Source organism: Centropristis striata, chromosome 11, assembly GCF_030273125.1.
Source record: "Centropristis striata isolate RG_2023a ecotype Rhode Island chromosome 11, C.striata_1.0, whole genome shotgun sequence".
Classification (NCBI taxonomy): domain Eukaryota; kingdom Metazoa; phylum Chordata; class Actinopteri; order Perciformes; family Serranidae; genus Centropristis; species Centropristis striata.
This window is the reverse complement of record NC_081527.1, coordinates 3,387,073-3,402,075: the sequence shown is the minus strand read 5'-3', so window position 1 is coordinate 3,402,075 and position 15,003 is coordinate 3,387,073. Positions and strand designations below refer to the sequence as shown.

The 15,003-nt window shown below is 36.8% G+C and overlaps 1 pseudogene; it reads left to right on the top strand.

Moving 5' to 3' along the window:
* The first annotated feature begins 2,181 nt into the window (after nt 1-2,181).
* LOC131980938 (immunoglobulin kappa light chain-like) lies at nt 2,182-14,907 on the top strand (annotated as a pseudogene).
* Nucleotides 14,908-15,003: the final 96 nt, after the last annotated feature.

Here is a 15,003-nt window from a genome sequence, read left to right as displayed (position 1 = left end):
CCCTCAGCCATCCCCAGTGCAATCAATTCATTAGCCCACCTCATCGCTCAGTACAACAAATCAGAGACGCTGGTCCTGGGTGACTTTCATTTAAACTGCTTGACATCTGACTCAGATCATTTAAAAGACATATGTGATCATCTAAATCTGACACAGTTGATTAAAGAGCCAACCAGACCTAACCTGAAGAACCCCAAAAACTCCTCACTGATAGATTTCATTCCGTCTAACAGGAGAAACACAATCACTGTTTCTGCTGTTTTTGCCCTTGGCATCAGTGACCACTGCCCTGTAGCCTGTGTCAGAAATGGAAAAATGGAAAAATCATGCTCCAAAATTATACTCAAAAGAAACTTCAAACACTTCAACGAGGAGGCTTTTCTCTGTCACCTTGTTGCAAGTAACATTCACCACACGCATAAAATACCAAATATAGATTCAGCTCTGGATTATTTTACAAATTCCTTTCTGTCACTTATCAATAAACACGCACCATATAAGAAACAAAGAGTTAAAAATAGAACAAGCCCCTGGTTCACCACTGAACTAGCACTGATGTTCAAAGCAAGAGACAAAGCGTGGGCCACAGCAAGGCTCAGTGATGAGGCAGGTCACTGGCTCACATTCAGAAAACTAAGGAACAAATGCACTTCCGCCTTAAGAAAAGCTAAAGCTAATTATCACATTGACTTCATCTCCAGCTCTTTTACAAACCCATCAACATTTTGGAGAGCAGTTAATATACAGAAAAACAAATCATGTGCATCTATTCCTCCTTCTATCACATCAGATAACTGTATAATAGATAAACCAGCTGACATCTGTGATGCTTTCAATGCACATTTTGTTGCTGCTGGAAACCATTTTGATATATTATATCCTGGTCTTACTGGTCAGCTGCTGCCACATGTGTCTCCAAACCACCACTGTTCAAACCACACCTCCCTGTTTACACTGCAACCTTTTACGTCTCATGCTGTTATCAAAGCACTTCAGGGTTTAGACTGCAAGAAATCAACAGGTGAGGATAAAATAGATCCTTATTTTTTAAAGCTTGCTGCTCCTCATATAGCAGACCAAATGACATACCTGTTTAATCTGTCCATTTCTTCTGCTGTTATCCCTCAGGTATGGAAATCAGCACATGTTGTCCCACTACATAAGAGTGGTGATAAATCAAACCTCAACAACTATCCACCAGTTTCCAAACTGCCCTGTCTCACTAAGGTTCTAGAATCTCTGGTCAACAATCAGCTCCAAACATTCCTCTCACTAAATGATGTGCTGAGTCCCCTACAATCTGGTTTCACATCAAAACATAGTACACTTACTGCTATTACATCTGTTACAAACAATATTATATGTGCCATGGACAAAGGAAATGATTGTGCCGCCCTCTTTGTAGATTTATTAAAAGCATTTGATACTGTTGACCATGCTCTGCTAGTACAGCGTGAAGAAATCACAACACAAGAGATTTCTGAATGGAGTCTGGTTTGTGATCTTGTGCTGATGTTAAATGTTAAAACAGTCGACAAATTCAAATTAAGCACGAGACAACCTCTATTCCTTTATGTAACTTTTATTAAGAAACTTTTCTCAATCAAATAAATATAATAAATCTCGAATATGTTGTAATAATAATAATGTAGTGAACTCAAAAACCTTTTTTGTCCAGTTTACACATTTCAGTTACATTCAAAACTCTGTGTGTGTGTCTGTGTGTGTGTGTGTGTGTGATCATCATCATCATCATCATCATCATCATCATCATCATGTGGGTACCTGCACTTCCTGTGACTAACCACAGGGTGGCGCTCTCTGTCTGTGATAAAGTTCAGTTTGTATCACACAGCCATGTTGTTAGAGCTTATTTATGGCTGTGACTCCTTTCTAACACCGTAAAGAGACATGTGATGTCACACATGGATGCAACATGTTTTCACGTTGAAAATGATCCAACTGTTCAGAATTATACCCTACGTAATAGAAGAAAAATCTGTGGAAATAATATGAAATGTATCATGACTGTTCCCTCAACGTCTTAAAGGAACAGACTGACATTTGTCTCACAGTGTTATTCCATTTAAAGGGAAACTAACAAAGAATGTTCACAAAGTATTTCATCATAAAATGAGCTGCTGAGAAATAAATAGGACATAAAACATGAAGAGCTTTATAAACAATCAAAAGGACTTTAAAATCAATTGTGAAGCAAACAGGCAGCTAATGCAGAGACTTTAAAACAGCTGAAGACTCTGTTTAATATTAGTGTGAAGACACAGGAAAGTGAGGTGCTTTGAAGCAGCCTTATCTCTCCACCACAGGGGCTGATGGGAGGTCTGAGGACCTGTTAGAAACCACGTGGCCCTCGTCTGATCTCGCAGCTCCTCCTTGTTTGGCCTCAGCTGCATCAGAGCGCCACTTCTCCCCAGGTTCACCAGAGGAAACACCGCTGCACAAAATGCTTTTCCTCCCAGCTGCTGCTCTGTGCTGTCTGTGCTCAGGTGAGTGTTTCCAGCCAATCAGGAGCCAACAAACTCCACCTTTAACAAACACTGTCACACTCACCTTCATCTACCTGTCTGTCTCCACACAGCGCTGGCTGCCATGGCAACACAGCTGCTTCAGGAGGATTTAACATGGACCAGGAGAGTTGGTGAAAGAGTCTCCTTCAGCTGTCGAGACACTGAACAGTGTAATAGCGATTATGTATTCTGGTACCAGAAGAGAGACACAGAAACATTCACACTGATTCTTGATATTGACAGGCGTGATGGTGAAATAGATAGAAGTTACAATCATCCTCAGAAAGATGATTTCTCATCTGTGTATAAACAGAACGGCTGGGAGTTGCAGATCCAGAGCGTTAAACTAAATCATTCAGCCACCTACTACTGCTGCTGTTTAAAGGATCCTCTCCACAGTGATAAAATATCCCTGCAGCCTGTACAAAAACCTCCAGATGAACAGATGTCAAACAGTGTCTGTGACAGGAAGAGAGCAGTAAACCACAGCCCAGGTTCACATATTTCACCTCCATCTCAGCCAGAGTCAAAAACACACTGAACTGAGGGATTTATTTTCTTTACTGCTGTCAGGATTTATTTGATATGATATTTATTCATATTTTTATCAGATATTCCAGCAGGTTTATTGTTGTTCCACACAGTGAGGACAAACTAGCAACACAGAGACACAAAGATAAAAGAAGTGAAAGAGAAAAGAGTCAAATGAATATTACAAATAAACTGAGTCAAAAACATCAAGAAGTCTTGTTTGAAAAGCAGTTTGTCATTAAAAACATGATGAAACAAAAACAAGCTTCAGCATTTTGATAAAGATTAAAATCCTCTGCTTTGACCTGCTGCAGGAATAAAGTCCGTTCCTCCTCACAATGCTGACCTGCTTCCTGTGGCTCCTTCACAATAAAAGCTTCTTCCATCACATGTTGGAACAGATTTGAGCAGATCATTTCACTTCAGTAAATGATACAAGTGAATTGTAGGATTTGTGACAGTTCCCCCTCAACAGAGATTTGGTAAATGTATTTGGATTGAATGAAGGTTTTTCTCTGTGAGCAGTGGGACCTTTGGCTCCGTCTTTACATCCAAACAAAACTTTGATCCAGAACAAGAGAACTGTTGGCCTGATTTCTATCACATCTACAGTGGATGTTGATGGTCCCCAGAGGATGAATCCTTATATTTATACAAGTTTTAAGATCTCATTTTAACTGCTAATCAACAGAGAAATGTCTCATGAGCGTATGTGACAGAATATTAATATACAAGATATTTGAAGGTTTGAAAACAAAGAATAATGATATTAATGTCAAAGACTATATACATACATCCAAACACTGAGATCACTTTTAGATTTCACTTGGCAACAAACCTTTTCAAGCAATAAGGTTCATTCTGGCTTTATATTTTTGACCTTCAGGTCAACAGAAATATTTGAGTGTTTACAATATTTGTCCTAAAGTGTAGTTTGAGTTGTTCACTGTTTGTTTGTGTGAACAGTAACTCTGGTCTCATATGTTGACCTGATTTAAAAAGTAGGAGGATAATAATATAATAATAATAATAATAGTAATAATTATTATTATTATAATGATAATAATAATAATAATCATGGGCTCTTCACCCCTAAAACTTGGATTAACAAATGTTATCCTAAAATTTTTGTTCGTCTTTGACAAACTTAAATGTCCAAAACAAACTCCGTAGTTTGTGGTTTAAATGTTAAGGATGAAAATGAAAACACCCCCGCTTAGCAAATGGTATCATCCTCCTCTCAGCCGCTCCCTCTGCACCGCTCCGCTGGCCGACCGGCATCCAGCGACACACGCAGAGTGAGAATCCTTTAGTTGTCGTGTTGGGAATCAACTAAGTAAGTTGCTCCAGCTCTGTCTCATACTTCTTTCCTTTTACCTGGAGTTGTTCACATTCAGATACCATATCGGAGAGTACTCGAGTCCAGGCACCGTTTTCCAGTTAGTTAGCCCGGTTAGCTTCGTTAGCGCCATTAGCGCAGCTACAGTCAAACTGGAGCGGTCCGTTTATTAAACAAAAGGAGCAGTGCGAGAAATTAACTGTGTACCTGTGAAGTGCGTACTTGTGTCTCTGTTGTTAAAGTTTATCGTTACTTTAGAGACATAATTTGACGTCACGCGCGTCTTTTTCTGGTCCGTCGTCATGGAAACATGACTCCCTGTCAGGGCATTTGGACCAGAGTGAAAACAAACGACATAATCACTGTATAATACCAGTATGTGTGAAAACACTCACTGTGGCTTTTTAAATTAATTGTTATTTATTCCTAGTTTATATTTGATATTTTTCAGTTGTGTCTTACTGTCAAAGTAGACAATAAAAAATAGTTAAATGTTTTTCTTTGCTGTATTTATTCAAGTTTTACAGAGGATTTAACCTGAACCAGACTTTGCAACAATAATAATCACATTACATTCATGCAGAGGTAGTAGTATATACTACACACACACACACACACACACACACACACACACACACACACACACACACACACACACAGTAGGTCTATATATAGGCTATTTATAACACAAAGGTATGAGATGTGTGAAAGATAACTCCTACACTGTAAAACCCGACAAGTTCATATAACTCAAAAAAATTGGTGAAACTGATTACATCGAAATTTTCTAGTTTCACTTACTCAACTTTGTGTGTTATATTGACATTTTAAATTAAGTAGCTTTAACTAAATTATTTTAAGTGGCACTAACTACATTTTTTAAGTTACACAAACATTCTTGTTTAAGTACTTTTTACTTGGTATTTTGTTTTCACAGTAAGAATAGAATTAAGTATGGCTTCCTTAAATACTTTTATTACCTTTAACATAAAAAATGTAAGTTGTCTGTAAGAAATTATTCACTTAATATGTACTTAACTGTTTTAATTTAAATTAACAATGCACAAAAACTCCTATATAATTAAAAACATTACTTAATTTAAAAGCAAAACTGCAAGTTAGTTTACCTTGAAACATTTTATGTAATCAGTTTCAAAAAATGTTTTAAGTAGCTTTAACTAAAAAGCCCCAAATACATATGTTTTGAATAGAAAAAAATATATAACATTTGAAATGCCAGACCAAATTTATTGAGTAACCACAATTAAACAGTGTCGCAAATGGAGGAATACATTCCAAAAACAGTACAAGGGCCTTGCAAGAAGACTTGAGGACTCCTAATCACTTTGTTACATAAGGACTTATCAAAAACAGCTGCCAAACGGTAACATTAAAAATGCAAGCATTATTTAAAACACAGTCCAGAACCTCAAAACAATGTTTGTCCTATGACCTGTTTTTTTATGTGTTTTATATGGAAAAAAAACCTTTTTATTTTCCATGCTCAACTCTTATTATTTTTGCTGAACCCTAATTACTTCAAACACTTCCATAAACGTTATCCAACTTTGGCATCCAAAATGTATCCATTACATCTTCCAAAACTTAAAAAACTGCCTTTAAAAAAACCCAAAAAACAATCACTTTGTGACAATATGAATGAAATCCTCTATCACACATTACACATTATTCAGACACTTTTAGACATTTCCATAAAACTTTGTGTACAAATGTTACAACCTAAATGTACATAGTACATTCAATAACACAACTAAAACCGGGCCTGAGCAATGTTGTGAACTTTGTTTACATATTAGGATCCCTCCACAATCAGCAAGTCATTTTTAAGGGTCAGCACCCGAGGCCTCAACTTCCCATCATCCAGGCCCATAAGTACTTTCTGGATGAAGTCAAACGTGTTTGACATGCCGTTTGGGTAACTTAGATGCAAGGCATAAAAAAGTGCAAAAAGTGTGACAAATGCCTCAGCCATTTTGGAAAATTCCATAACTATGTTACCCTCAAGTACAATTGCAGTCTTCTCTGGGCAGAAGAATGTTGCATCTGTTGAATCTGCACTGATCAACAGGATCCCTACTGGTAGATCTTCAGTGATTGGTTCATCAGACTTCGCCATCTGAAGACAACAACAGAGAACTGTTATGTGAGATAACCTGAGCTATCTCCCAAAGCTGTTTGCAGGCAATTCATCAGTAATGAAGACAGAAAACAGTCAGATAGAACCATCCAAAACAATCATCACAATACATAAATGCAAATGGTTTCTCAGGTCAGTCGCAGGTCACAGTCAATATAAAATGTGGAACAGATTTATATAAAATTATTTATGTAAAATGTAGAACAGAATGTTTTTTCTCCCAGCCTGAAATTTGTTCATTTTACCATGTTATAAACAAAAAATTTGATCTTCAATTGACTAAATATTTTCCATTGTCATTGTTGCAAGAAAAAAATTTAAAAAATAGTAATAAATAGAGATTCTAAAATTTTTTAAATGGAATGAAAAATTCAGACTTACACATTTATTTTTATTTTTTAAGCTAAAGAGCTGCATTTCAAAGGTATCCAAAGGAATAAATCATGCTCAGCACTTGAAATTAATTAAATATAGTTGGAATTTACTCAGCACTTCGCACAATATTAAAGATGCTATATGTGGTATATGCCTTTTTTTATGATTTGCATCCATTGTATACCTTACATTATCTATACTACTTATGGAATTACTTATTGCCTGCAACAAGAACCTGAATGCAATCTGGTCAGCAGAAGAGAAGAAACATTTGCTGAAAAAATTCTCACAGACAAGGTCCATATCTAGTGATATAGGTTGAAACATAAGCAAATATATGTATTTTTTTATTTCATTTATTAATTCTTTTTTTTCTTCCTGCATTGCAGCAACTTAAACAATGTAACAAAATAAAAATAAATACCAGTAATTGCATTGTATTGTTGCAGAGCAAATGCTTAATTGTACTTACATCCCAAAACTTCAGAAATGTAGAGTCATCTTCATGAAGATAAGCTGGGAGGGCACGAAGGACAGCAGCCCGTTTGATGTGAACATCAACTTGTTCCTTGCGTGTAAGAACAAAACAGAATAACAGTAACTAAACAGATATGAATTATTATATATCTACACAAACACATACACCGACATAGTACAACTTTTAAGCACCAACAATCTGAAGCAATTGACCTGGTGGTCATAAGCATCAAAGAGCTGACCCAGAGTGTCAGCTACTTTCCCTGTGCGTGCAGCTCTCTTTCTGAACAAGCTCTGAAGACGGGGGGCATGTCGGTCCAACTCAGCATAGAACTGGTTCTTCAGGTTGATGTTTGCAATCCTGTGAAACTCGGCACAGACCTGTACAAAGTACATGAATGTTTAAGTCAGATTGTAATGTATATGTGGCCCTGTAAGGAGATATAAACAGCAACAAAGCATTCCTGAATACTGCCCAGTACTGCCAAACATTGACCTTGAACTGTTTCAAGTTTGGGGGAAAACATCCATACCACTACACTACCAAATCACACTCAATGGTATTCACTGCAAACCTGAATGGATATTTTCAGCTTATCACTGACAAAGTCAGTCTGAAGAATAAAATTGAATACATGTGCCTAGATAGATTTACTTAAAAAAATATTGTTTACCTGTGACTCTATTTTAAGAGCAGGCCAGCGTTCCAGGATCTCTCCAACAGGTAGGTCATCATTTATGACCTCTTTGCGCCGTAGGCCAAGCCATGGTAAAATTAAACAATATTCTCATCAATTGAAAACAATATTCTCATCAATTGAAAACACTTGTGAAACAGGTTTTAGATTAATTTGATTGTGGTGCATTAATTTACATTTCAGCAACTATGCAAAACAAATATCGAAAAAAGCTTAATGTTTGCCAATAACATACCAGGTTGAAGACTCTGTATGTCGGCCTGTTGCTTCAGCCTTCAGAGAAAAAAGAATGACATTTTAAGCAAGATAATACACTTTCAACAAAAGCATTATGTACAATATCTTTGAAGTATTACATTGATTAATGTATTAACCTCACACAGTGTGAAATGTCTTAATCCCAAACTTATAAAAAAAATGGTTTATGAACATATTTCACTTTACTCAGACTTAAGTTCTTGCTAATCTATAGATATTGTGACAAATGGAAAATGTAAACAGTTCTTATATCTCTAAATCAAGACATAAAAGGGTATTTCTACACTCTCAGGTTAAGAAGAGAGATATTATCTATTTTTTCTTTATTATTATTTGTTTTCAATAAAATCTTATTTCTGTTTGACAGTCGGAATGACCTTAACCATGCAAAGACTGGGAACACTTGACCGCTGGACTGCGGTTATTTTTCCACACTGATTACAAGCCAGTTTACGTGCGTTACAAAAAAACAGAAATGGTCCAGTAAAACGTAAAATTGAAACTGATGTGACCTTAACTTTAAAGTTAAACCCTCCATACAAAACATTAACATTCAGTTACCGTTAAGCCGAGACATGCCCGGACATGCATGCCGATGAAACATGCAGTTCCAGTCGACATTGTGTGGTAAAATCAACTTTATGAAATTTACCAGACAACTTTCTACACAAGACAAAATTTCCACTTTGACATAAAAATCCCACAAGTCCACTTTCTAATCCCTCTTTACATGTAATCTAGCTAACAGTTAAGTGAGGCATTTACAAATTAAGCTAGCCAAATCACATTTAACGGACAGATACAAATAACTGCAGACAGCCCGAATGCACACCGTTAAAATATGGCGCTTAAACAACTCTTAACTTACCAAATTAGTGCTCCCAAAGCGAATATGAAAATAACGGAGGTCAGGGCGGTGAGGGCGGTCAGCACGGCGTTCACTGTTAGCGACTCCTGCTGAGAAAGTTGCTTCGTTCTCGGCTTTTCTTGACGACGCGAGTAGCGGTAATGGCGGACTTTCCGACAGGCTTGGAGAAGAAGGACGCGCGCACGTGACGTGACGTCATCAAGTTTACTGTCAAACTATTTGAGTACAGTGACTAAAATAAATGAAAGCGGTCGAGTACTGTTAACTTAAAATTACAAATTTGTACTAATGACTCAGAAAATATGTGGTGTATTAACTTTTTTAATTTTTTGAGTTAGCACAGATTATTTAATTTAACAAGCTTTTACTGTCCGGTCTCTCTCTCTCTCTGTGTGTGTGTTTGTGTGTGTGTGTGTGTGTGTGTGTGGTCTGCCAGTGACCAATGGACATACGACAGTTCTTTAAAAGAAAAAAGACAGATTCAGGTGAGAGACTAGGGACAGTTCATAATGATCTCTGTCTTGTTTTTTCTTCTTCTGAAGCGTGTTAAGCTAAAGTAACAGATAATATAAACCAGCTATCTGTATGTTGTATCAAATTACTTATGTAGGAAATGGTCTGCTACAATGTATTTGTGTATGATTGTCAGTGCCAAGGGAAAGAGAGAAAGATAGAGAAGGAGAAAGGGAAAGGGAGAGCACGCAGGAAGAACCAGGTGAGAAAACAACAACAATAAATTGATATATAGTGAATAGTGGCGAGCAAAACAGTAACAACTCATACTCCTATTCTAATTTATTGGCATTACTGTAGGTGGCCTATATTTTGCATTTTGTTGTCCAAGTAGCTGTTACTTTGTTCAGTGACAATAAAGTTCAATCTAATCTAATCTAAAGAAAAAAAAAGTCTGTTGTGCTTTTACAGTCAGGAGAGTCAGTGTGGATGTTAAAGTCTCCTAGGAGGAGGACAGATGGGGAGACTGAAGACATTTGTGTGAAGAATTCTAAAAATCTGACAGAAAGGTTGGGTTGGGTTTGGGTGGACGGCAGATAATAGCAATGATGAGGTTTTGGAGCGGGGAGTTTAAATGCCAGATGTTCAAAAGATGGTGCAGCAATGATGGAGAGTGGCCGAGGGTTGAGGTCTTGGTGGTGTTTTCCTCCTCCTCGGCCCTTAGAGCGAGGGATGTCCATGTATGAATATCCAGCAGGGAAGGTTTGGTTTAGTGTGAAATATTCCATGGGTTTTTGCCAGGTTTCAGTCAGACAGAGGAAGTCTAGTTGTTTGTCAGTGATGAATTCATTTAAGATGAGGCTTTTATTGTTGAGGGATCTTGTGTTGAACAGGGCTTTTTTCAGAGGCTTTTGTTTTGAAGTTTGCATGGAGGAAGTGGGTACTGGGCGAAGGTTGAAGGCATTCACGTGGTGGTTCTCCTGATGACGTGGTGAGTTGTTGTGGTGACAGAATGAGGAAGTGCAGCAGCTGTAGTCCCAGAGAGATGGGACGGGAGCCTCTATGGGTGTAGTGACGGCGTCGTAGAAGTCCAAAGTGTTTTATTGCGGTGATAAGTTGGTAACTCTGGTCTCATGTGTTGACCTGATTTAAAAAGTAGGAGGATCACAACTCTTTCTCCTTCAAATCTAAACAAGACTACAGAGCAACACACACTGGCTGTGTGGCCCAGCGTCCTGTCATTGGACGCACACACGTCATAAATCAAAGTAATGGACAATTTAAAGACGTGAGCTGATGATGGTGTTTGATAAAAACTGACCAAAGTCAGTAGGGTTCATCCTCTGAGGAACATGAACGTCTGAACCAACGATCCACGGAGACACTCTGCTAATGTGTCTAAAAAGGACATAAAAGAAGAGACAGTCATGTTAATATGAACATTAGAGAAACACATCATGGAGCTGAAATATGATACTGCTTCATAATGTGGACTGGTTCACCTCAGCTGACACATTCAGCAGCAGACAGGTTTTTGTATCAGGCTTTCTCACTGTGGGAGGCGGAGAGGACGAATGGTACGGCATCTTTGGCTCTGGAACTAAACTGTTTGTAGGTAAGAATAAACTTTCTTTTTCCTTCAGCTGTTTTATTGAAAATGTGTTTTAATGAGTTTCTGCTGCTTGTGACTTTTTTCATTATTAGTAGAAAATTCTTGCAGCCATGCAGCTATTGTTACATAAAAAAAGCTTCATAATTCCTGAAAATATGTTTAAATCTCACGGCACAACTCAAGTTATTCTTTATTTCTGCAGGAGATGAAACTGATTCATATAGAAAAAGTTTGATATTGGAAATGTTACAAATATACAGTATTTGATCCTCTCAGTAATTCAGCAGCGCTGTTTTAATTAAACAACTCACTATAACTATCACTACAATTGTGTTTTATATGATGATAGACATGTCCTAAAGATATATTTATCATACTAAATATGATATGTCGATTAAATAGAACGTATGGAGACTAATGAGTCATTTCTATATGTGATACAGGATGATGATCTAAAGGCACACACTTTTCTGTTTGTGTGAGAACACAAAATAATTATAAATTACATATAATAACCTATAAAACTTTTAGGAAAGGATAGATCAATATTATGTTTCTTTTTATGTATTATTATTATTATTATTAATTAATATTTTGAAGTGTTTATTTAGCATATAGAGTAAAGTATACAGCGGGAAACTTGTAAATAATTTTAACACAAATTTAGTTGCTGTATTATATTATATGAGCTCACGTTTAATTCTGTCATATGTTATTTATATGGTCATTTCATTTTTATTTTCTTTTTTTAACTCAGGGTCCTTTTTTCATGTTCAATAGTGTTTTTATTCAATTTGGAAGATCCAGAAATGTAATTTTATTTGGGTATCAAAGTTTCCATTTTATAGTATGAAGTGCAATTAAAAAGTAATCTGATTACATATTTTTGTAATCCTGTGGATCAAGTTACTATAATGACAAAAACTGCCGTGAAATTTCTGTTCAGCAGCTGAATCCATTTCAGAGTAATCTGCCCCAACCTTCTATTATTATATTATATTATATTATATTATATTTGATTATATTTGATTATATTATATTTTCACATATAAAATATCATATAACATCAAAATATATTACGTCATATTATATATTTTATTTAATTTTAGATTATATTGTATTATGTGGCAGTTTTTATTCACATTTGACAGAATCAAACTTTGGCGCAAGAAGTTAAAATTGCAAGAAAAGAGTTTGTGCCAAATACAATAAGATATATAACAGATAGAAATGGTAAGAATTCATAGTTTAAAAAGACAAAATTATTGAAATCATTAAAACGACAATTGCATTTGATTAAATATGTAAGTTATAATCATGTGTGTAGAAAATGATGAAGAAAAACTGTTTTACACTTTCACAATAATATAATATTTAACTTAGTCCTAAAGGATCAAGACCGTCTTTTTATTATATTATATTATATTGTTTTATATTACATTATGCTATATTACATTATTTTATATTATGTTATTATAATATATTATATTATATTAAAATATATTTTAAACCTGACACTGAAAAATGTGGACATTTTCTAAGTTGAAAAAAAAAGGAATGAGATAATTTTCAGATCCTTTCTGAAATATATTCAATCAAAAACTGGACAGAGATAATATATTTAATGTTCAAATGGATATACAGAAAAAGTGATTTTGGAATTTGATGAAAATGTATTTTTAATTATGTTTTACACATCATGCAAACTTTATATTAAATTATACTATGATATTATAATATATTACATTATCATGATATTATAATATCATATTTACTTCATTTATTTTATTAAGTGGACATTTTTATTCCCATTTGACAGAATGCAACATTTTTGCAGGAAGTTAAAATTGCAATGGAAAAAGTCATAAAATGATTAATGTCTTGATTTGTTCCTATATGAATTGTAAAAGGTTTATTGTGGTAAATATGTGGTTAATATCCCAGACGAGCCCCCATTTAGTCATAACCAGACTCCTGGGCCATGACAAAAACGGGAATGGACACAAAGAATGATGATAAATTAAAGGAGATTTATTGTGATAAAGTAAAGAAATCAGTCCAAATGTGGAGTGTGTCAGTCAGTAACATCAGTAATGTCAATGTGAGTGAATGAACACAGAGTTAAAGCAAAGCCGCCATCCTGTGGCTCCTTCAAGGACACTAACAAAAAGCAGTAACTGGGAGCCTCGCCTCTCAATAAGTAGACACTGGACTGGAGCGTCAACATTCAATATATTGTGTTCCCTAACATGAAAATAATATTTGACATGAAGGTAAATATGTGCTTTATTCAAAATGTGTCATATATAAAAATACATTTCCATTGTTTGAAGGTACAAGTCATCATTATATGAAATGAATTTCTATAGGTAAGAAAAATGAATGATAAATAATGTGAAATGAAAGATGTGATCTTGTGTCCCCATATAATCCATGCTGACATTAGATGCTGAGTGTGTTTCATATGAAGGTGAATACAGTATATGTAGTGAACTTTGTGCTGTATTGATGAGTAGTTTAGTGATCAGAGTCCATGTAGTTTCCAGGATCACACTGAATGCAGTGCAGTGCTGTAAGCTGCTGTTGACTGTGTCAATGTGTGTCTGTGCTGCTTGTTGCTGCTGTCAAACTTCAGGTGAGCAGGTAGTGAAGCCCGTGGTGAGCGTGTACCCAGCAGCACCCAGAGCCCACCTGGAGGGGAAGAGCTCCCTGCTGTGTCTGGCCTCAGCCATGTTTCCTCCTCTGGTCCGCTTCTCCTGGAAAAGACGAAAGGAGAACGGTCCTCTGGAGGAGCTGCCCCCTGCTGAGGGAGAGCAGCTGGAGTTCAGAGAGTCGGGACGCACCGCCGCCATCTTGCTGCTCCGTCAGCAAGAGAGCAGCACGTATAAATACCGCTGCTACGTCCAGCACGAGGGGGGCCAAGTGGAGGCCCCAACAGAACAAGGTAATGAAGGCTCGCTGACTGTGTTCAGCAGTGATTCAGCTTCATGTGGAGACGCTGTCAAAGAGAGCAGAGGAGCAGAGGACTGACATTTCTCACTGCAACTCCAAACATTTCACTCCTTTTCTGTTTCAGAGGTTCCAGCTCCAGCAGCCTCCTGTCCTCCAGAGAGAGAGCCAGCAGACCTGCAAGCTCTGCAGCAAGCTGACTGTAAGATCACCTGCTGCCTCTCCTTCAATCACAATCTTTCCTTTTTCACTTTGCTTTTCAATGCCAACATTTAAAGTCTCTGTCCTGGCTCCGTATAGCTCAAAAGCTGGCTGGGGCCCTGACTTGTTTTCTTCAATAAGGACCTTTGAGCTTTCATTCAAAGTGTAGCCGACCCCTGTCTTCATGTAAAGCTGCTTGTCCCGTCTGGAAAAGTCCAAGTTATACTGATGAAAATCTGATGATGTTCTGATGACATTTACACACTGTGTGACTCTGTGTGTGTGTGTGTGTGTGTGTGTGTGTGTGTCAGGGTCCTTCCAGTCTCAGTGCAGGGTGAAGCTGCTCTGCCTGCTGTACACAGTGCTGATAGTGAAGAGTCTGGTGTTCTGCTGTGGAATCGTTCTGCTGATGATCATCAGAAACAAGGGACCGTCCACCAACTGCACACATGCTGACTGACTGTTTTCTGCCTTTTCTCACCATCAAATCTCATCAATTCATGTCATTCATCACGCTGATCAGTATTCACAAATATCAATGATGACGTGTTGTGGT